This window comes from Triturus cristatus, chromosome 6, assembly GCF_964204655.1.
Source record: "Triturus cristatus chromosome 6, aTriCri1.1, whole genome shotgun sequence".
Taxonomy (NCBI): Eukaryota; Metazoa; Chordata; class Amphibia; order Caudata; family Salamandridae; genus Triturus; species Triturus cristatus.
The window spans coordinates 61,413,501-61,438,148 of record NC_140589.1 but is presented as its reverse complement, the minus strand read 5'-3'; the positions used below and the strand labels follow the sequence as shown (position 1 = coordinate 61,438,148).

The following is a 24,648-nucleotide window of genomic DNA, read 5'->3' as shown; positions in this document are numbered from 1 at the left end:
ATGACGCCAACGACTGACGCAAAGCCGCACAACGCCACCTTCCGACGCGCCGGGGTACTGCTGACGAAAATTTTCCGGATCCAGTCTGACGCCTGGGGGTAATTATAAGGTAAGGAATCTATCACTAACTAATGTTTCTTACAGATATATAGTTACCGAAAGTAAGTAACTTTTTCATTAGGCACACATCACAGAAGTAGTTGAATACACAGCTGGCTGCCCAGTTTAATGAGCAGAAAGTGATCCATGCAGCTTCTACCCCACACATTTGGAGACCATGCACTGTGAAACAGGTAATACAGTACTGAAATGCTCCTTTATATTTGTCATATCGCCCCTAAAATGCACTGACACTCATTGATGTCTTTAGAAAGATTCTGAGACTAACAAGAGTTGCTTGACAGAAGTCCGCCTTTCATTTTGGCTTAGGTCTGGCATTGCAAGCTCTGCTTTTAGAATGAAAGTGGTAGAGAAAAGAGAGCTTTAAGACATGTTGCCAGGATGGTAGACGCCTGATGCAGCCACATAACTATCTTTTTTTCCTTTCACATTTGTTGCTGTGAACAAAGGCCTCTCAGACCCCAATTCAAACCTCCTTGGGCTTCAAGAGGCCTTTGTTTTTAATAATCATAACATTCTGCCCACTGCGGGGAGAATGTTCTAATAGCTATTGAGCCCTCTAAAGAGGGCTCTACCTGTAATTAAAAGAAAGCCACCTTATTAAAGACCCTCATCATTGATACCGGCCTTTACCGGTAAAGTGGGTGTTTAATGGCCGGTAAATCCTGCTAGTCAGGCTCTAATACTATATTAATTTTGTGCTGGAAGAGACGACTTCCTTTACAAAAAAAAAAACAATCAATTCAGGAAATTTCTTCTTTCTATATATAGTGCACCATTGAGCACAAATAATAAAAAGAAATGAAAAATCTTGTTGTGCCTTTCTTACGTTACCACTGGGGTGTTGTAAGATTCTGACACATTCCCAGAGTTACTATTTTTGTAAATCTGGGAATGGCTCAGATTTCATGAGTGTTTTGTAGGGACACCCACATCAACAGCCATGAAATAGTGTTGTGTATCAAAGGGGTACATATTTACAAAGAGTAAAGGTGGCTTTACCTAGCCTTGCAAATATGCTGCTGCACTTTTACATCTCTAAGCATCAATAAAATGACACTGTGGTGATGCAAAAGTGCCACCAGGATCCTTATAAATGAGCCCACAGTGACACGCACACATACAGACATATCTAAGAAATAATTAAGCTTTCTTTTAACCAGAATAGGTTGTTCTTACAAGAAACTTTTTTTTTTTTTAAACAGGTTTGTTTAAAGGTAACTTTTTTAAATTTGTGTTATTTTATTTTTTCAAAAAATTAAGAACACAAAGTTTAACAAAAATAAAGCACAAAAATGTTTTTTTGGCACTTATGTGGATTAACCCCTTCACTGCTAGGCCTCCCCCTGCTCCCCCATGCAAAGCCTTTTTTTGGGCTATTTGGGGTAGTTAAAGCTTAGGCCACTATAATCTTTTTTAGAATCAATCATTTTTATTACGTGATACACATCCAAAGTACACAGCTCAACTGCCTACAAACATCGGCCGGCAGAGCGAAACGGGATGGTCAGTGCACAGGTCTACAGCCCGGAGGGTGAGCCTGCAAGAAAACGATTCAATGTAGAACAGACCTGCAGGGCAACTGCTCATGTACCACTTTTATAAAAAGTGAAAACAAGACAAATAGACAAACCCCCAACCCCCCCCCCCCCCCCCCCCCAAAATCCACACCCTCTCCGCATCAGTCTCGAACCTCCAAGCCTAATCCTCCCGAGGTCAGCAGTCCTAGTCCGGGATGAGTCAAACTGCCCCAGCGGCCCCTGCCAGTTCCAAAGTGATAAGCTGAAGAATTTGCAAATATTTTGGGCACGTGACTTCCCTCAATTCCTTTGACAGGCGCTGCAAGAAAGGACCCCAGAGCTTTGCATAATCTGACCCCTTCCCATCAACGCTGAGCGATAGGCGCTCCATCGCGAGAAGGTGCTAGAGTCTCCGTATCCAATCCGTCGGGTCTGGTGCAATCGGAGAGCCCCACTGCGCCAGAAGAACCTGCCGCGCCGCAAGCAAAGCTAACGCAAGTTGTCTGCCCCGCAACGAGCGCAAGGGAAAGGACCTGGGATGAGGAAGACCCAACAGCGTGTACACAGGATAGGATGCCGGGGAAACTTGATCTGGAACGCCTCATCAAGGTAATCCAGAAACGCCGCCCAATACCGCACCAGCTTCGGGCAGTGCCACAGCAAATGGACTAGGGTGCCAGGATGACCACAACCCCGCCAGCAGAGGCCTGACTAAGTGTTGTCCCAAGACTGAATACGCGCTGGAGTATAGTACCAATATGCCGCCACCTTATAAGCAGATTCCGCGCCCGCCGTGTCAGACGCTGTGTGATGGGCTCGGTAGAAAATACGCTCCCATTCCTTGCGCATCAGAGGGTGCCCCAACTCAGTCTCCCACCTAACCTGCACCTTCGACCGCTGCTGCTTAGGACGAGCCATTATCATTGCGTACAATTCCGATATGAGTTTCCGGTCATCTTTTTTAAAAACCAACCAGCGCTCAAAAGTGGTCAGGGAACGCGACAAAGCGAAATTAGAGGGTTGGGTCACCCAGTGCGCCAACTGCGAGTAATGGAAGGTGTCAGACTTCGGCAAGTCAAAATAGTCTTTGTGCAGTTGGGCGAAGGGGATCATGCCATCTAAATCAAAGAGGGAGCCCACTCTTACACCCCTCCTCCCTCCATCGCTGAAAGACAGGAGACGCACATCCCGGCAGAAAGTCAGGGTTGTCCACGACAGGGGTAATAGGGGATGGAAACGTGGTCCAACCCCTAGGGCCAGCCAACTGATCTCACGCTTTGAGAGTCAGGGAAGTCACTGGCGCCGAATAAAGGCCCCATGCCCTATTCTTCCGTGGAAGCCAGAGTTCACACCATATATTACACCCAGCGACCGTCTGAACCATAAAGTTCCAGTGTTTGCTGGACAGCGGTCTATTCCTCTCCGGGATATAGCGCAGACAAGATGCTTGGTAATAGGCACCCAAGAGCGGAAAGCCCAGCCCCCCGCGTCCTTCGGCGATGTAACAAGGGATAATGCGAGCCTCGGTCTCTTATTATTCCACAAAAACTTATTAAGCAGCCCCTGCAATTTCCGGAGAATACCCAGTGGAGGCTGTGCAGGGAGCATCTGAAACAAATAAGGGACACGTGGGAGCACAGTCATTTTTATCGCCGGAGTCTCCCATACCAAGCCAGATTAAGGCGAGACCAGTCGGATAGCGACTTGGTAGTTCGATCCACCAACAGGTTGTAATTGAGGGTGACAGTTTTAGCAATGGAAGAGGTCAACCGGATACCCAGATAGGGACTGTCAGAATGCACCCACTGGAAGTCAAAGTCACGCTGCAGGTCGCGCACCTCTTCCTCAGGGATAGAGAGATTAAGAATCTGTGATTTTGAAAAATACACTTTAAAACCTGCCACTGTTCCAAAATCATGGAACTCCCTCGCCAAGTACCTCAGGGTGGTGTGAGGATGGGTAAGTGAAAGAATAACATCGTCCGCATACAGATTAATTGTGTATGTCGGCGTCAAACTTGATTCCCCCTATATCCGGATTCGAGTGTATGCTCTGGGCAAAGGGCTCCATATAGAGCGCGAATAGTAGCGGGGACAGAGGGCACCCCTGCCTCGTCCCCCTGGAGATGGGGAAGAGGGAAGACCTACACCCATTCACTCTCACCGATGCCTTAAGGGCTGCGTAAAGACATTGCACCCAGCGTATAAAATTCTCACCGAACCCAAAGATCCGCAAAACAGCAAACAGGTTGCCCCAATGCAATCGATCAAAGGCCTTCTTGGCGTCGAAGGAAAGCAGATAAGCCTGAGCCCGCGATCGATGAACCAGGTCTATGAGATGAAGAATGCGCTTGGTGTTGCCACCCCCCTGACGTGTAGGAATAAAGCCTGATTGATCTGGTTCCATGATACCATCCATCAGGGGGACTAAGACGCGCCACCAGGATACTCACAAACAACTTTGCGTCTATATTTAAGAGGGGAATTGGCCGATACGAGCCACAATCCCTCGGATCCTTCCCGGGCTTAAGGATGACTAATCGCGGCCTCTGACATGGAGGGTGTTACTTCCCCAGTATCCAGAAAAGAGTTGAAAAGATGCATTAAAAGCGGAGCCAGCTCAACGCAAAAGGTTTTAAAAACAGAGCGGAAAAGCCATCCGGCCCAGGCGATTTGGCTATCTTGAGACGGGCTATCGCAGATGTGACTTCCTCAATGCGAATAGCGGACTCCAACACGTCGGCCTAGGATGCAAACAGCGGCGTAATGTGGCAGGATGCAAGATATTCCTCCCTCCCCACTGGTCCTGACCCCTCCCTGCTATACAAGCGCTGATAGAAATGGGCGGAAAGAATCCACAATAAGGGCGTCAGTGGTATGCTCAACCGCTTGGGAGTCCCTAATGGACTGAATCGCTGTCCGCTGTGTGCGCGCGCAAGCTATGGGCTAACAGCCGCCCCCCTTTATCCCCACACAGGTAAAATTTATGGCACAATCGCAGAAGTGCATGCTCGGCCCTATTGAGGTCTAAGTGCTTCAGCATGCGCCGCTGCGTTTCAGGCTCCCTCCACACCCTAGGAGCACCCGTTCTTTTGTGGACAGACTCTAAAGCTCCCACCTCCTTCTCCAGCTCTGCTCATTTAGCCTTACGCAAAACGCGGCAGTCAGCACTATGAATTCTCCCCGCACTACCAGCTTTAGGGCCTCCCAGACAGCTGCTAAAGACGTACTCCCTTGGTCATTATCTGCCAGGTAAGTGAGGGGAACATGGCACCATGGAAAATTACACCGCTCACTGAAGGCGATAAACATCCAACCCCCAAGGGGCAGTTGATGGTAAGAACGCTCAATCAAGGTCCTCTCTCCGGCGCCGAGAGAAAGAGCCCACCTGATGCCAGCCACGCGTAGCTCATGGAACGCTGTTGTCTGTCACCTGTGCCACTGATGTGACAGCCGCCTCCCTCTCCATGAGACTAGTGAACACGTCGGGCCTCGAAGACGGATGGGATTTCCCAACCCCCTCAGGGGGTGCGCCAGCCATCCCAGATGGAGAAGAGGGCCGGTCCAAACCCAGGACTTCGTAAGCCGCATCCAAAGTACGGCGCTATAGGATTTTGCCCTGGTATTTGAAGATTAGACGAAACGGGTGACCCCACGAACAAGGGATGCCTTTCTCACGGAGGTGACTAGTGATGGGCTTAAACTCCCTACGCTTAACCAGGGTGGAAGCAGCTAAGTCCTGAAAGAGTGTTGGCTGATGCCCCCGAAACTGCACAGGGTTGAGATCCCGGGCCTTCCGAAGGATTTGCTCCTTAAGCTGGAAATCGTGCACGCACACCAGAATGTCCGACGGGGGAGCTTTAGCACCCCTCGGCAAGCCAACACAGTGCACGCGATCCATCTGAATTTCCCACTCTTCCCCCTCCCCCGAGATCTGCCGAAAGAGCTGGAGAACATACTCGGAGGTCGTCCCCTTCTCCTTTCCATGGCACAGCCCGTATTCTGATATTATTCCGTCGAGAACTGTTTTTCAGGTCCTCGACGTGGGTTTGCAGATCAAGGTTTTGCTCTGTGAGGCGAATGACATCCTGCTGGAGCTGATGCAGATAGTCCTCTCTCTGCAGATCGTGCTCCTCCACAGTAGCAACGCGCTCCCCAAGGGCGTCCACGTCGCGCCGCACCTCTCGGAGATCGGAGGAGAGCTGGGAGCGAAGCTCCAGAATATCTTCCATAATGGCTGAGAATAAGTCAAGCATAAATGCCTTAGTGGCCGGCTGGTCACTATCCTCAGACTGCGGTGAGTGTGGGCCCGATTAAGATGAACGGGCCTGTTGATTTCTGCAAGGCGTCCTTTAGGGTCTTATCTCGCCTAGGTTTGGTGGACGACATGGCGGTCAAGTGAAGCGCTCACGGAGTCACCAGTCCAGTAGAGCCTGGAAACCAGGAGGAAGGGGGCAGCGCTATGCCACCTCCGAAGCCCGCTCCCCAGCACACATCAGGGCCACCACCACCACACCGACCGTGGACACACGGCCCGAGCACCACCTCCACGAGGACAGCTGTTCCCCCGCAACCGCAGGCCAGAGCGCGCTGCCCCCATGCAGGACACCCTTGCACTGCAGGCCCCAGGAGACTCCTATGGCCTCTTGCACCTCTCTGCACGCAGGAAGGCGCCGCCCGCCGACTCACGGGCCGAGAGCAGGCCCCCGGAAGCCAACAACGCCGGCCTCCCAGGCCCAAAGCCACCACCAGGCCCAGCAAATGTCCAGGCAGGGGGGGGGGGGGGTGAACTCACAATCTCAGCCAGTGTCCCAATGTGGCCACACAAAAAGGGGGGACACGGACCGTCCCCCTCAGCAGCACTCTGAGAGTCCCTGCAGATAGGCCCCACGCACGCTCCACAGGCACGCAGCCCACCATCCGCCGAAGCGCGGACCGAGAATCTTCACCCTGCAGCGAGCACTCCCCCTCTCAGCAGCGCCGCTGTACCGGGCCGCACTCACCGCCAAGTCGCCGCAAGGACTCCGCTGTCCGCCGAGGCATCAAGTTGCGGGGACCCGCGCCGAGAGGCTGCAAGTCACCGGGCCGGGTCCTCCAGAAATGGAAATGGCAGCCTCGGAGCGGGCCTCACCGCCGTCCCCGCACCAACTCCGGGCCAACCAAGAGGCGAGCCCCAGTCTACGCTGCCACCGCCATCACAACGCCTCTGGACGCCCCTGCTGCTGCCAATGCCTCTCCAAGCCGCCGATCGCGGCAGGCGACCCGATCCAGCAAGGCCGCCGGGCCGCAGCAAGGTCGAGCCGGATGGTCCCGCTGAACCCACAAATTGCCGTTCCTCACCAAAATTACAGGGCAAGCCGCGCACACACAGCGGAGCACCACGGCAGGCTCAGATGGGCATCAGGGGGCCAGATAATCATAGCCAAAGTCAGGCAGTGCCAGAGAGACAGGAAAATGCGTCTCACTCCGCCGCCATCTTAGGCTCGCCCCACTATAATCTTTGACCACATAAAGTATCCACGCCAAATTTGAGTCCTTTTCTTTCAACATCATGGAGATTTTAAAAGGTACCCAGTGTTTGTTGATTCTCCTGGAGGGGACCCAGAAATTAGCCAAAATACAGCAACATTTCATTTTTTGGGGGAAAAATGGGGAAAAAAAAAAAGTGCTGCAGATGAAAGAGTTGGTTTTTTGTACCTGCAAATGGTATCAACAAGGGGTTTGGGGTGCTCTAAATCACCATCTTGCCAGCTTTCGGCGACTTTCAGTATTTGGTCAGAAAACCAACATTTTTTACACAGTTTTGGCATTTTACTGGGACATAGCCTATTTGCTATTTTTTGTGATTTCAACCTCCTTCCAGTTAATGGTAAAAATGGGTATGAAAGCAATAATGGATCCTGGAAAGCCATACATTGCTGAAAGGTGGACAAGATTTTAAATTCAACAAGGGGTCATTTTTGTAGATCCTTCAAGGTTTTCTTATAGAAACTAACAGTTGAAATGCGTAAAACTGAAAAGGAGTTGAAAACAGCCATTTGTGCCAACGTTTTCAACTGCAAGTTCTTCTAAGTATGACAGATTTTTAATAACTCTATACCTTTACATCCGCTGGACCCTTCTGGTTGTGGGTATATATTTGACTTGTTCACCAAGAACCAGAGGAACCCTGAACCAATTACTGAGCAGCATCTTGCACTGGTTTTTTTTATTGTGAACTGGGTATACAGCAATTCATATGGGAAAATATAAATAGTGAAAAATCGAAAGACACCTATGTATTTCTGAAATGGGAACAAAATATAGAGTTTAGAAACGGTAGGTATTTGCACAGCTCCCAAATTGTGGAAACCCATGCTAGCATGTGAATTATAGGACATTTTTCAAAGTGACCTTTTTTACACAACATTGTCTTACATTTGAAGGCAGAAATGCATCAAAAGTCAATCTGTAATAACAGTTGCTCTACAATTCTGTGTTTCTCCAAGTTTCCCAATAAAAAGGAAACCTCACTTGTGTGGGTAGATCTAGTGCCCGCGAAAGGAAACGGCCCAAAACACAATGTGGACATACCACTTTTTACAGTAAAAACTGACCCTTTTCTTGCAATGTGCCTATCTGTCGATTTTGAACCCTAGCTCTGCCGGCACCTTGGTAAACCTAGCAAATCTATACATTTTTTAAAACTAGACATGCAGGGGACTACAGGATGGGATGACATGTATGGCTTTCACCAGGTTCGAATACCTAGAATCCCTTGTAAAGCTCAAACTTTGTAAAAAAAAAAAAAAAAAAAAAAACATTTTCCTCAAATTTCTGTGATGGAAGGTTCTGGAATCTGTGTATCCACAAAATTCCACCCACACCGCGTTCCCAAACGTCTTCCAATAAAAATGGTACCTCACTTGTGTAGGGAGACTTAATGGCCACTACAGGAAACGGCCCAAAATGCAACATGGAGAAACCACATTCTTAGTGAAAACTGACCCTTTTTTTACAAATTTCCTAGCTGTAGATTTTAAACCCTAGCTCTGCCGGCACCTAAAGGAACCTAGCAGACCTATGCATTGATGAAAAATAGACATGCTGGGGAATCTAGCATGGGGTGACTTGTCTGGCTCTCACGAGGCTCTTTTAGCCAGAATCCCTTGAAAACCTCAAACTTAGTTAAAAAAAAAACAACAAAAAAAAAAAAAAACACATTTTCCTCACATTACTGTGATGGAAGTTCTGGAATCTGCGAGTACCCACCCTGCATTTCCCAACGTCTTCTGATAAAAATGGTACCTCAATTGTGTGGGTAGGCCTAGTGCCCGTGACATGAAATGGCCCAAAAAGTATTGTGGAGACAACCAAATTACCTATCCCAAAACAATCTGGTTTTTTTTGTTGGGGGGTAGTCACATGTGTTTATTATTCCGGGTTTTGCAGCCACCTAGGGAAACCTAGCAAACCCACACATTTCAGAAAACTAGACACCCGAGGGAGTCCAGGTAGGTGTCACTTGTGTGTACAACCAAAGGTTTCCTACCCAGAATCCACTGCAAGAGTATCAAAAAAACAAGTCTGCACTACCTGTCTGTTTTCAAGAAAACGCAATTATGTCATCTAATATAATGCTCCAGCTATACCATGTGCTCAAGCCAAGGAAAAAAGGATAGTTGTTTAAACAAAACATTTTATTTTGGTTTTGCTATCATCATAAAATATATACAACAAAATGGCACTAACCCTCGAAAATGAAAATTCCCATGGACTACCTTACATACCATTCATTCATATACTAACAAAACCCATTCTGACTGTGAAAACACATTTAACAATCAAACATGATACCCAAAGTTGGTAGCCATTCCCTATACAGATAAAACGTAACAGAAACTTTTTGTTAAAGTATATCTATATATGTCATTTCGTCAATCAATTAGATTTCTGGTTCATGATCCACCATTGGTGTATACTGACATCAAAGGTTACAAAAAAGCTAGAATAAATGGGTAAAAGAAGTTGTGATCAAATCAATGTGGATATACAATACTTGATTCAAACAATGAAATGCATAGGGAACAGGGGCTTTTATTTCCCAGAGACACGCTAACGCGCGTTTCGGTGTTGCTACCCCCAAAATTGGGGCGTCACCTTCTTCAGGGCGTAACTGAAATCAGAGCAGGAGTCCATGGGGGTCTATAAAGTAGTGAGAGAATATATATTAAAAAGAATTCTTGTTTTTCAGAAAAATAATCTTTTACCAGTTTTACTCACATATAAGTTGCATATTGAAGTATATTGACATGGCACATGGTCTAGCTAGTGAGAGAAGAATGATAAAGAAACAATAATGTCTATTAAAGTAATTAAGCACACATTAATTAATAACGTACAAAGGAGATGCAGGGGGATAATGAAATAGGGTGAAATAAAGAATTTGATCCACCACCAGTGCATAATAATTAAAATAAGAAGGACAAATAAGATTAACAAAGACAGCACATATTTCAAGGTCAATCTAAATAGGGGCAATAACTACAATTAGAATATCATAATAGTCAATTTCTCTTCATCTGAAGATCTGGTGGAACAATGACTATATATCGATTACTTGCCTGGCGAAAAAAGGAAGACCGAACATAATATATTCGTCTGCTGGGAGAGTTAAAGCGGAGTAAAAAGTTTCATGGAAAGATCTACAGTAGATGGAAAGAAGCCAATCTATGCGTCAGCCTAAATAGAAATGCTATCTGGTGATGTATAGACATGGGGAAATGAATAGCCTTTTAGTTGCTTACCTGTATAGAAATGATTACAAAGGGCAATCGGAGACAGAAATTTTCAAAATAACTGATGAAATAGAATTCAGGCTTCATCCACCAGGTGGCGTCGTCAACCTGAGAAAGGAAACAAGAATAGATCAAACTCGAATATACTGAGGGCCTAAACAGGTAGGTTTTAATACATGTTTTCATGATGAAATGGACAAAAAAGTTGTTCGGAAATAGTTTCTATATCGAATATGGGGTCACTCATGAAAACACACCCACATTTTAAAGAATCCTAGTGCTGGCTGAGCTATTTATAGCAGGATTAAAGGTATACAGGCGACATTGCGCCGATACTATGGACACTAGAAAAAGCTGATCCATATATATCAAAATTCAAAATGCAAAAGCTAATCGCTGCATGGACGCTAATATACAGATGGTGAAGTGTTCGAATAGCTGATTAAAGATAAATAAAGATAAATAAGAAACATAGTGAACTACCTGAAATTGAGCAGGGAACTGCCTTCCCGGTAAGGAATCGACGTGAGGCAAGGCTGTTAAAGAAAAATGTCGAACCAGCTGGTGCCTACAGGACATAAGGATTAAAGGCTAAATCAGAAGGAAATTACAAAAATTTAACATTCAACCCGTTAAGACCATGGAGACCGAAAAATAATAAATGAGGCTACCTAGTATTCAACGGTGGTGTGTAATTCTTGATCTTGGATGTTGAAGTGATAGAGGAACAATCTGATAGTAAAAACAGTATGTATAACCGATTCGGATACTCGAAAGAAACAGGGGACTGCATTAAAGTTCACGTACTATAAAAGGAGGGCCATTCTAGGAAGCAAAGGTTCGTTTAATAGACTCACCAAGAGGCCAGGATAGTGGATGTCAGTGCATCGATCGGCTGCAAATGGTACTCCGCGAACGCCCGCAGGGGACTTGGGGATGGAAAACGCGGGAAAAGCCGGTGGTTTAAATATAGTCTGATGAGCGATCCACGGTCACTGGACGATCATCGTGCAGTTCAAAGGAGGAGACTATGAACTGCCGAGTAAACAGGGACATTTAAAGGCGCGGTGTTCCACTAATGGTGACAACATAAAGATAGAAGTTAAACATCGGGATATAACAAGCCCCAGGGATGTGGAACAACAAGACTTCCCTGAATATTTTTAAAAATCAATCATAAAAGGTGTGAAAGTGCTATAAGCTAAAAATGCTGGATCGTAGATTGTAGTCAATCAATCAATCAATCAAAAACCACTTTATTCGATAATTTAAAATCAAAAAAGTGTACAATACATGATTAAACAAATTAAAAACAGCCCAACATTTTCATGGTTAAAAAAATAAATTACACGGTGAATCAGATTTGTAAAAACTAATTAATTTCCTCCAATGCAGCCAGTCTAATCCTCCTTGACCTGATGGAAGCAACGAGGAAGCTGGCTACACAAAACATAGTTCTAGGGGATTCCATTAACCCCTTCAGTGCCCATGACGAGCTGGACTCGTCATGGGCTGCGGTGGCGCTGTGCCCATGACGAGTCCAGCTCGTCATGAACTCCGCCCGCTAATACAAAGCGCGGCACTGGGCGGGGAAAGGGGCAGGCATGCAAGGGGTTAATTGTAAAAACAATAATGCGGGTTTAACTTGTACGAAAGCTTCCTCTCTCAGAATAGGGAAAATAAACTTTTTCCTAGCTTCACAATACAAAGGGCAAAAAAACATAAAATGCATTGTATCTTGGGCAGAAAAATCGTCACATTTACAAGGGACCCCATCATCCGGCCTAAACCAACCCTGTGGAACACTTAATACTAAGTGGATCTGATTAAAACGGAGTTTAGTCAAAAGCCATCTATGATAAAAATTCGTGACTGTTGACAGATACGGGTGCATAGCCATAGATAGATTAAGCAAGAGGTGAGCCCTTACTGTAGATTTACAGAGCTCTTGAGATTCACGCTCAACCTCGCAGTGCTTAATATAATATGTTTTAACCCACGATAGATCTGCTTTACATTAACCTTCAGGATTGGTAAAAAGCTCGGGCGTCCTATTTCCTTAGAAATCAAATTAATATAGGACAGCTACTGGATTTCTTTCAATTTGTCTAATTTAGTGCAATCTTTCAAGATACTATGATTCAGCGTAAGGTCCGGGTTCAGCCAGGTTCTAATCCATAACAGAATTGGAGCAATTTTTATAATGTCAGAAATATATCCTAACCCCAGTTCAAGGTGGACCGAGTGTGTCGCTGTGGATTGGGGAAGACCAAGAAGAGCGCGTAAAAATGTATTCTCTTCTGTTTGAATGGGTTCAGGGTTAGTGTACCCCCAAATTGCGGCCCCGTACCTAGCTATTGAGACAGATTTTGCTTGATATATTTTTATAATGGCCTCACAGGGTTTCCCTCCCAGCCTTTTCGCAAAGCCCAAAATTGCAGCTGAGGAGCTACGTACCGCATTCACCTTAGTAGCTAGTTGAGATGCCCAGGTACCCTTATCGTCGAAAACGACTCCCAAATAAGTGAATACTTTCACTCTAGAAATAACATTTCCATTACAATAAAACGTTTTATGATTGTTTTTTCCCTTACCCAGTGCCATAGTGTGGGATTTACCGTTGTTAACCACAAGGTCCAAGGATTTCATAAAATCCCCAAAGGAATTCAATAGTCTTTGCACACCAAGCGGTGTCTGGCCAATAAAACTGTGTCATCCGCATAGAGAAGTACGGGTATGGGAGTACTATCTATCCGTGGAATATCAAGAGATGCAGCTAGCAAACTATCTTCAAGGGAATTTATGTATAATGTAAATAACATAGGGGCAAGGATACAACCCTGACGTACCCCTCTACCAGATTTAAATCTGGCAGTACATTTCCCCTCCTGAGACATCCTTATTGAGGCTTTCAAGTCTTTATGTAGTTCTGCCCAAAAATACACAAGGGGCCTATCCAGACCCAATTCCAGAAGTTTTGACCACAGCTTAGACCTGTTATCCAGGTCAAAAGCCGTGGACAGGTCCATGAAGCCTAAAAAAAGCGAACCCCCTGCAGCTTTTGTGTACTTTGCGATGATTAAGTGTAAATGAAGACATTGATCCTCTGTACCCCTCCCCCGGTCTAAAACCATACTGTGCGTTGGAAATTACACCTTTCTCTGTGGCCCAATTTGTTATCCTAGCCAGAATAATCTTTCCTAAGATTTTAAACGAGGAATCCAGCAGGGATATGGGCCTATAACATCTAGGGTCACCCCTTTGGCCCTTCTTAAACACTGGGATTATAATCGAATGGGACCACGACTTCAGGGGGACTGTTACAATCGCTGAGTTAAAAACATTTAACAAAATTTTGGCCCAGTACCTAGGGTTAGCCTTGTACATATCCGAAGGCACCCCGTCTGGGCCAGGCGCCTTACGCCCGGCCGTACCCTCGATGGCTTTCTCCACCTCTTCTAAGGTGAAATTAATAGGGGGGAGGGACGAACTGGAAATTGGTATCGTAAAAGCATCCATTACGAGGTTACTCCCATATATTATTTCAAAATGACCTAACCAGTCCTCCTCAGAGATATTCAATTCTAGCACAGAATTCTGGGAACCGGATAGCAGAGGGGAATTAATAATTTCCCAAAATTTGGAGCTATCTTTCAGAATGGCATTATCCATTAGGGCTACCCATGCATCTTCTTTGATTTCCCTTTTCCGTGCCTGTGTTACTTGCGAATACTCTTTCCTTAGCTGTGTGACTAGCCCTTTGTTTCTAGGTTTATCATTAAGGGCTTTTTTAAGTTGATTTAGGGCTAAGGTACAACTATGATTGAACCAACCACAGGCAGATTTACTTTTAACAACTCTGCCTTTTGTGGTGAGTTCGTTAGCCACTTGTAAGCAAATAGCTTCAAAAGCCAATATTACATCCCTGCCATAAGAGGATGGGTCGGCGCAAGTGCTTAAGTGTGGGCCAACCTTTAGGGTGATTAAATTAAAAAAGTCTTCAGGGATTACCCTACTCCATTTTAATCTCCTCCCTTGGTCTTTAACTTTCACGGTAACCAACGCGGGTGTCAAGGCTGATTTGTCCATAAGGGGGAAGACTTTAGCTAAAAACAATACCACCGGATTATGATCACTAAAACAAGAACGTAGGGCATTATAAAAAAAAACATACCTTAAAAGCCCTGCAGATACAAATATAAAATCAATTATAGATTCACTATCTCTAGCAGCATAAGTGGGGACACGGGTATTCTTGTCCGAGAACCCTACTTCATACAAATCATTATTAGACAAAAGGGACTCCAAGGCTACCCCCCTCGAACTATGTTCAAAATGTTGAGGGTTTGTGAATTGTGGGCCATCCTTGTCTCTGTAATGGCAATTTAATTTACAGAGATGTACATTAAAATCACCCATCAGGATGTAATAACAAAAAGTGGTTTGATTGTCCTTATAGGATTCTAAAAATTTTGACAGCCAGTGGATGTGCTCATTAGGCGACTCTTCTTGCTGTGAATTATAACAATTAATTAGAATAAGCTTGGTATTATTTGACAGGCTAACTTCCAGTACAAGGCAATTATGGGAGGTACATACAATCTTCTTAACACTTCCCATGATATTTACTGAGATCAGAAACATGAGACCACCCCTGTCTCTTCCTGCTATAGAGCTCTGTGCAGGCACGAAATAGGAGGTGAAACCATCCATCCAAAAATCACAATCCTTGTCCCAAGTCTCTTGTAGGGCTATAATATCGTATTGATTTAATAAACTGAGCCAACCATTATCAGTCTTTTTGGTCCGTAAGCCCGCAATGTTCCAGCGTAACATTTTTATTATTTCCCCAGGATCAATTACAGTGCTATCAAAATTAGATTTTAAATTTCCATAATTCATTATAGGATTGATAGTTTCTCTGGGGTCCAAAACAACCGGACTCGCACTCCCCTGCGTCTCAGGAACCTCCCGTCAATCACAGGCCTCCAGACCTGAAAGTGCCCCAAATCTATTATGGGTAGTGATGTTACAGCCGTATTCACCAAGATTAGCCGCGTTAAACCCTTGAGGGGCTACAGGCGTCTGAGATTTCATGAATAAGAGTGGTCTTGGTCTCGCACGAATAGGGGATCTAAGTAAGTGCATATAAAAATAGCCCAGTGGTCGCACACCAACACTGTTGGCGTCGCCCACCAAAGATGCTGCACGTAGCAGGACTGTATTAACATGTTGGGGATATCTAAAATTAATTATAACACAGTCCCCACTACAGCCTTTTCGGGGTGGCCCGACCCACTTAGTCCTTCTAGTGGATAAAATGTGATCTGCAAAATGTATAGGTAAACCACATCTTCTATTGAGCCAGGACACAGTTTTATTTTTTAGGGACTCATGTGTTTCGTCACGAGGCTCGGCATGCTGATTTTCTAAGGTAGGCACATTTGTCAAAACGACTATAAATGGCGCACACTCTGGGGGAAGGTTGGTATAACCGATATTTGTTCCAAACCTAGGGGTTGAAATGCCACCTTGACCCATAGAAGATTGGTTAACTAAACCACTAGATAGTAAAGGGTCAGGGGGGACAATTACCGGTATAACAAGGGACTTGGTGGGTCACTGGGGAGAGTCACATAATGTGCCATCAGAGACACCAACAATACCCGTGTCTAAAGCCTTAGTTTTACCACTACCAGGCACAATATTCGCTATAAGGTCACCAAGCCTCTTAACCTCCAAGTTAGCTGTATTTAGTTGAAGCAATAAAGATTGAGTGTGCTCGGCTAACTTGGCTTCAAATTTAGCCTCGAGCGTAGCTACTAATAATGCAAATTGGTCTGGTAATAGATTAATGCAGGCTGAGCTATTACCTTCCTGTAATGCAGTTCCACGAACAGAAGTATTAGGAGCTTGTTGTAGGGCTTCCGATCTTTTTTTAGTGTGCTTCCCCCCCTTTTGTTAAATTGTTTCCTACAAGCTCTCACCGGTCTAGGACTAGGGGGAGCTTCCTCTAAATCTATTGTGGACGTATCCAGAGGATCCACCAAGTACTCTGAATGAACCTGAGCTACGGCCGTTAAAACCGGACAGGTACTCACACTGATTGTGTCCTCAGGTGGACTAACAACCTCAGGGTTAGGGGTAATATCAGAAAGGGCAGGGAGACCCCCCTTGCCAAGGGATACTCTTCGGTCATTATTAATTTTATTGACCACTTTGACTAGGTAGTTGTCCATAAGACCAGTTCCAGCTACCGGTTTAGCATGTTTACCGTTAGACATAATCAATAATAAATTATTGGCAATACAACAACAACAATATACCAGAAAGGGGTTACTGAGGCTACTGTAAGGGACCAAGCTATGAAATGTACAGGGCAATATTTAATAATAGATATCTTACACCATATCAGAGAGAGTCCACAATACTGGGAGAGCTCACGTGAACTATAGTCCGAGTCGGAGGTAAACAGTCCGTGGCCCAGCCCAGCCTCTGCCGGCCACAGACGGCCCGCCCTTTGCCCGGGCTTAGCCCGGGCTTAGCCCGGCTCCCGCCCGCGCGCGTCCCGCGACGCGGAGGGAACAGCGGGCTTTTGAGCGCCTCCGGGCGCGTAGATAGCGTCAAGGGGCGCTAGGGCCGCTGGGGGCTGTAGTTTTCCCCGCTTCCAAGCCGCGAGGTGATATGGCGGCGATGGCAGGGTGCACACAGCGTAGCGGGCCTGGGAAACACCAACAAGCTAGCGGTAAGTGAAGGAGGCCACCAGCAACGACCCCCGTGCAAGGAGCAGGTCTCTCGAATTTACCAGGCACAGTATTTTGAACTTCCCTGATAGAGGAACAATCTGATAGTAAAAACAGTATGTATAACCGATTCGGATACTCGAAAGAAACAGGGGACTGCATTAAAGTTCACGTACTATAAAAGGAGGGCCATTCTTGGAAGCAAAGGTTCGTTGAATAGACTCACCAAAAGGCCAGGATAGTGGATGTCAGTGCATCGATCGGCTGCAAATGGTACTCCGCGAACGCCCGCAGGGGACTTGGGGATGGAAAACGCGGGAAAAGCTGGTGGTTTAAATATAGTCTGATGAGCGATCCACGGTCACTGGACGAATCATCGTGCAGTTCAAAGGAGGAGACTATGAACTGCCGAGTAAACAGGGACATTTAAAGGCACGGCGCGGTGTTCCACTAATGGTGACAACATAAAGATAGAAGTTAAACATCGGGATATAACAAGCCCCAGGGATGTGGAACAACAAGACTTCCCTGAATATTTTTAAAAAACAATCATAAAAGGTGTGAAAGTGCTATAAGCTAAAAATGCTGGATCGTAGATTGTAGTCATTATTAATGGGCAAGCGAGGTGGAGTGAATAAAAAAGGGGGACAGATGATAGACAAAGATATGTTAACGGCAAAAGGATACATTCAGTAAAAGTTACCCGAAAGTGAATAAAAGATCTAAGAGCATTCACTTTCTAGGACAGGAAATACATCATCATAGATAATCAAGGCGAAAAACAGAACTTAAATGATAGCATTTTCCCATTGAAGGGATTCATTGAGACCGATTTCCTTTGAGCCAAAAAAAAAGATCCAAAAAACCTCATGTTTTTTTCAAATGTTATTACTATCTGACCCCTTTTGTGTGCGGATGTTTTCCAATATGGACCAACGATGTTCGCTTTCAGTATGGTTGGCCTCCTTCCAGTGTGTTACCAGTGGGGCAGTAAGATTGCCACGTCTGATGTTCGATTTATGTTCCCCTATCCGGATCCTGCCTTCTCTAGCAGTTTCACCAACATAGTGGTTGTTGCATGGGCAAATGATCACATAGACACAGTTGGAAGTTCTGCAATTAGTCATTTCATGCAGATCAATCGTCCGATTGTTGATCTTTAGGTTTTCGCTCACTATGGCATTGGGGCATGCGTGGCATGTCCCACATTTGTGATGCCCGCGTATAAGAAGATTTCCAGTGACGGATCTTTGGACCAAACTAATCTGTTTCGATAAGTTGGCCCTGACTAATAGGTTGCTCAGATTTTTATTTCTTCTGAATGCAAACAGGGGTGGGGATCCTGGGTGTTTGATTATCAAGATTTAGTAAGTGCCACTGTGAGTTCACTATTTGACGGATTTTGTGGTCAATGGAACTATGTTTGATGACACAAACCAGTTCTGTTTGTTTCCTCTCCTTGGGTATAAAGAGGGTGTCGCGATTATAGAAACAGGCTCTTTTGTGGGCATTTCTGACAAGTCTGTTGGGATAACCTCTCTGAATAAATTTTGCTTCATTATTTCAGAGTGATATAGGTAATCCTTGATGGACGTACAATTTCTACGAAGTCGTAGAAATTGACTAAAGGGGATGCTATCCTTTTGGCTGGTAGGATGAAAACTGTCAAAGTGTAGAAGGGTATTTATGGATGTGGGTTTCGTAAAAAGTGAAACTTTTAGTTGGAGGTCTTGGTGTTCCACGATTACATCCAGAAATTCGAGTTTGAGAACACTTTTTCGAGCCGTGAATCTTAAATTAGAATCTGCTAGATTAATCCACGAAATGAATTTATTGAGCATCTCTTGGTCACCCCTCCAAACAAAAAAGATGTTGTCAATAAAACGTGACCAATGACAGATATTTTCGTAAAATGGGGCCAGTTCATTGTAGATGTTACGCTCTTCAAAGTTTCCCATATACAAACAAGCAGCACTAGGTGCACAGGCGGCACCCATGCTAACTCCTTGTACTTGATGATAAAAGATGACATGGTATACAAAAAAGTTCTCTTCCAGGATAATTTCTAGACAGTGGATCATAAACGTGTTATGTAATGATGTCTCATTCTCAATAATATCCTTCACGACTCTAAGGGCTTCTCTTTGTGGTATGTTAGAATAAAGGGATTCAATATCCATAGTGACCAAGATTTCTTGGTCTTGATTAAATTGAAGTCCTTCAATTTTAAATATGAAATGCCCTGTATCTTTCACATATGACTTTAGTGTGGTAACCAGAGGTTGTAAAAACCTATCAAGGTATTTTGAGAGGGGTTCCATAGCTGATTCAATCGTCGAAACGATAGCTCTCATAGGAGGATCGTTTTGATTTTTGTGTGTTTTGGGTACCCCGTAAATGATGGGAAACCGGGTGCACATAGGTGTGAGGCATTCCGCCTCCTTATGGCAGATTGCTGTCTCCACTACATGGAGGATTCTACGTTTGAGTCTGGGTTCTGGATTGGTAGTGATCTTGGTGTAATGTTCAGGAGACCCTAAGAGTACTTCCATCCTATTTTTGTAGTTACTGTTGTTGAATATAACAATCTCTCCCCTTTATCACATGGTTTTACTGTGAGATCTTTGTTGTCTTTGAGGGTTGTCAAGGCTGTTTTTTCCTCCCTGGAGATATTATAAGGGGGATAGGGCACACATTTTATTGTTTTTTGCACCTTGTTAAAAACAACTTTCTCGAAGAGGTCCACCTCTTTGCCAACAAGTTCGATGTTGGGCGTAAAGTTGGAAGGCAGTTTCAGACCTGATAGATTTTCCTCAATGTTGATTTCGTCTCTATTTTGGAAGAATATTTTTAGCCTAACTTTGCGGAAGAACGCATGAAGGTCTTTCATGAGTTCAAATTTGTTCATGGTTACAGATGGTACAAAAGATAATCCCTTAGTGAGCAATGTCTTGGTAGAATCATCCATCTGATGGGAAGATAGATTAAATACTGGAATTTTGGTTATGTTCGCCAGTATTGATTCTGTCGAGTTCGAATGTATCTCTGGGGCTGAGCTGGTTCCTGGTATCTCTGTTGTTGGACTGATTCCTGATATTGACCCCTTTGGTGTGAATTCTGGTATTGATTTGAATATTGATTTGAGTATTGGTTTGGGTACCTTGGGCGGAAACCGCACCTTTGGTTCCCTAAAAAACGTTTTTCACCTTGGTGTCTCTCAGGTGCTGGTCTAGGTGGTAGGTTATGATGGGGAGAACCCTCACTATCTGAATCAGTGGTGTCTGAGAATTTGATTATGCGTTTATTGCCCCAATTGGGAATGATATTGCCGGCGATGTTTACGCTTGTGGGGGTATAGAAATGCTCAGAAAGATAGGGGTAAGCCCGTTCCTGAGAGAAAAGTCTGATGTCTTTTCCGAGCTTATCGGTTATCCTTTTAAGAAGGTACTCACTAAATGAATCTAGTTCAATCGCAAGTTCAAGTTTTTTCTTTCCGTCTTCAAGGCCGCTAGATAGTTTCAATTTTTCTCCCAACTCTTGGATCTCTTTGTTGAGTAACTGGATGAACTCCCTAGCTGTTTCTATAATGAGGATCATCCAGTCTTTGGAACATCTTTTGGATATCAGGGCCCACTTCTCAAGGAATAGCCTAATCTGAAGAAAGAGTCCTCGTATATTCGTAATGCGGAGACCAATGGGAATGGTTCCCACCTTGAGATATTCCAAGATAAAATTTGTGTGTGATTCTGTATGCTTTGCTTTTATCCTTAGGTTGAAGAGTTTAGTCCACTCCTCATTAGGTCCATTGGAGAGTGAAAAGGGTCTGTCTAAATCTGTTTGACCTAAAAGGTCTGAAAAAAATCAAATTCTTCTCAAATTTCTGTGTGAAAAAGTTGTGGGATCACCAGGCTGTCACACAAATTTTCTCCCACCCGGTGTTCCCCCAGGTCTCCCGATAAAAATGATACCTCACTCGTGTGGGTGGGCCAATTACTGGAGACAGGCAAGGGCCCAAAACGTATTGTGGAGACATCAAAATTACCCATCACAGAACGATCTGGTTTTGCAAGGAGGGTCACATGAATTTTTGGTCCTGGGCTTGGCAACCATCTAGGGAAACCTACCAAACCCACACATTTCTGAAAACTAGAGACTCAGGGGAGTCCCGGGAGGTATGGCTTGCATGGATCCCCCGTTTCCCTACCTAGAATCCCCTGCAAACCTCAAATATTGCTGTAAAAATCTAATTTTTCTCAAATGTTTGTGTGGGAAAGTTGTAGGATCTCCGGGATGACAATTTCCTACCACCCAGCATTATCCCAGGTCTCCTGATAAAAATGGTACCTCACTCGTTTGGGTGGGTCAAGTACACACTACAGGCAAGGGCCCTAAACGTATTGTGGAGACTTGAAAATTACCTATCATAAAACGACCTGCTTTTGCAGGGGGGTGGCATCTGGGTTTATGGCCCAGGGCTCAGGGGCAATCTGAGAAAAACCTACCAAACCCACACATTTATGAAAACTAGACACCCTGGGGATTGTAGTGAGGTATGGCTTGTGTCAATCCCCAAATGTTTCCCTACCCAGAATCCCCTGCAAACCTCATACATGGGGCGTCCCCCAAACCTTGCTATTAGAGACGTCCCCTTCCTAATAGCAAGTTGCGAAACACTATTTTGCAAGTTGCAATTTTTTTGCGACTAGCAAAATAGTGTTTGTACATGGCCATTGAGGTTTTTGCGTGCGCAAACGGGTTTCTAAAGCGTATGCGTACGCAAAAACTGGTTGTACATTAGGCCCTTGTGAATACCTCCCAACTACACTGAAAAAGCATCCCTGAGCTCCTCCCTCTCAGTGAGGGGGTCGTAGCCCGCACTGTGACTAGGTTCGCAGTGCGATGAGGTTCCCGATGATGAAGCATGCCACCTACGGGTGGGTGAAGGAAACCGTCCTATAAAAAGGGACTTCCCCGCATTCCTCCTCTTCTATCCAGACCCAAGGGTGCTTGTATGTGTTGCCATATATACTTAAGTCGTGAACTTATAAAAGAAAAAACTCAGTCACTGGATGATGTCATCAGTGACGTCATTTGAGATGTCATCAGTGATGTCACTGAACAGGTCATGAGTGATGTAATATGTAAGATCATAAGCAGTGTATTGTGGAGGCTTTAGATACAGTTAGCTCATCTAACTATAACTGCTAGATTTCTCTGGTTTTGTACAAGTGAAATGTCAGCCTAACTATAACGTCCCTGTAACCTTTGGTTTCTTCAGTGAATATCTATGTATATAAACAAGCATTTGCAATGCAATAGGTCTTGCACAATGTCTTTTACTTATGTGTTTTAATTTGCTGGGTAGTGGGTGTTTGTGGGTTGGCGTGGAATTATGTGGGTTGTATTGGGATTATTAGTTGTGGTATGACGTGTACATTTGTGGTGTGTTGTGGAATTGTGTGGTGTATTTAAAATATATGGTTTTGTGTAGATTGATGCAGTGTGTTTGGCAAATGTGTGGAGCTGAATTGTGAGGCATTGAGAGTAATTATGGATATTGGATTTATGTGTTAGGGTGTGGAGTGCATTTATGTGGGTCGCTGGTATGTGGCATAGAGTGCATTTATGTGGGGTGTATTATGTTGTATTGAATAGAGTGTAATCATGTGTAGTGTAATTATGTGACGCTGAGTGGTATAATGCGGATTATAATTATGTTGTGTGGTGCAGAACAGTGTACCATTGAATTTTGTTTTGTGGAATTATGTGGAATTATGTGACATGGTTTGTAGTGGTACTATGTGACATGGTGTGGAATAGTATTTTATGGTGTGGAATTATGTAGCATGTTACAAAGGTGATTTTCTTTTGTAGAGTGTAATTATGTGTTTTGGAATTCGAGTGGATATATGTGCAGTGTAAATTTTATGTGGAGTGTAATTGTTTGGAGTGGAGTGGAAATATGCATAATTTATGTTATTGACAACAGCTGAAGTATTTTTGCTTTTTAAATAAAATTGCAAACTTTGCAACTTTACTTTTTTCAAGAATAATTAATTTTGTTAATAGTCACTCTTATCTATTCAGTAGGCACTGCAGACAAAGGATTTCTACAACATAACCCCTTTGATGCGTACAATGGCCAGGAGCCATCATGCGCATCAGTGCTCGTGTGCGCAGGACGGCTCCCAACCGTCCTCGCATATGGCACCAGAAATCTCTCTGGTACAGGCACCAGAGGGTTTTTTTTCCCTCCCAAATAGCCTCGGGAGCTGGGGAAGAGCTTCTCCAGCTCCTGAGGCTCCCCTCCCCCCTGGTTTCACTGAAATGAGCCTTCAGGCTCATTTCAGTTTCACTTTCTGTGTGCTCAGGGGGGCTATCTCAGCCCCCGAGCATGTAGAAAGACGGGAGAGGTATCAGTGAAAAGGGGAGAACCTCCCCTTTCCAATGGTACTGCTCCCTAGTGGATCCCTGCTTGGGGATCCACCCACTACACACCAGGGAGGGGGGAGCGGCCCCTAGGGCAAGGGCCTTTGCTCCCCCAATTTTGTTTGGCCAATACAGTCTTTCTGCCCTCCCCCCGGGGAGCAGATGGGGACAGTAGCCCCCAATCTGACCCCGGGGGGACAGAAAGCCCACTAGAAACCAGGGATTCTTTTAAATGTAATTTAATTTAGGGGTGGGGGCTGCCAAGATGGGCAGGCCAACGCACCCACCCCCCAAAACAATGCAACAGTCTTTCTGCTCCCCCCAGGCTCAAATGGGGGCAGTAGCCCCTGATTTGCCCCCGGGGTGGGGCAGAAAGCCCACTAGGCACCAGGGATGATTTATTTTTATTTTTTAACATAGGGGTGGGACTGCCCAGAATGGGCATGCTAATGCCCATACCCCAAAAACAATTACCACAGTCTTTCTGCACCCCCCAGAGGCATATGGGGGCAGTAGCCCCTCACCTGTCCCCTCAGAAGGGGCAAAAAGCCCACTAGGTATCAGGAATATATATTTTTTAATTCAGGGGTGAGGTCTGCCCAGAATGGGCTGGACAATGCCCACACCCCCCAAAAAAATGCCACAGTCTTCTGTCCCCCCGGGGAGCAGATGGGGACAGTGGCCCCTGATCTGCCCTTGGGGGGCAGAAAGCCCACTAGGTGCCAGCAATTACGCGTGCTTTTTTTTGATGCATGGGGGAGGGGGCTGTCCAGAATGGGCATACCAATGCCCCCACCCTTGGGGGCATATCGGGGCAACCCACCCCCCCTAATTTTCAACCTCCCCGATCCCGGGGCGGCAGAAAGCGGACTAGGCTCGGACTTGTTTTTAGCAATGTGCCTACCTGTGGATTTTGGGCCCTAGCTCAGCCGGCACATAGGGAAACCTAGCACTAGCAAACCTGTACATTTTTGAAAACTAGACAACAAGGGGAATCAAGGATGGGGTGACTTGTCTGACTCTCACCAGGTTCTGTTACCCAGAATCCCTTGCAAACCTC

At 45.2% G+C, this 24,648-nt stretch overlaps 1 protein-coding gene and 1 long non-coding RNA gene across 3 annotated transcripts in view; one reads left to right on the top strand and one right to left on the bottom strand.

The window, feature by feature from the left end:
* Positions 1-24,648, top strand: part of DNAH8 (dynein axonemal heavy chain 8) — a 13,985,216-nt gene that overhangs the window by 2,949,668 nt on the left and 11,010,900 nt on the right. The gene's annotated exons all lie outside the window — the stretch shown is intronic.
* Positions 9,307-11,422, bottom strand: LOC146813766 (uncharacterized). 2 transcript variants are annotated; one of them, XR_014962436.1, is made up of 5 exons: positions 11,274-11,422; positions 10,900-10,984; positions 10,426-10,524; positions 10,243-10,323; positions 9,307-9,823 (listed from the first exon to the last, which is right to left on the bottom strand). It is a non-coding gene; the product is annotated as an uncharacterized LOC146813766 (long non-coding RNA). The 2 variants fall into 2 exon arrangements; XR_014962437.1 differs by lacking the exon at positions 10,243-10,323.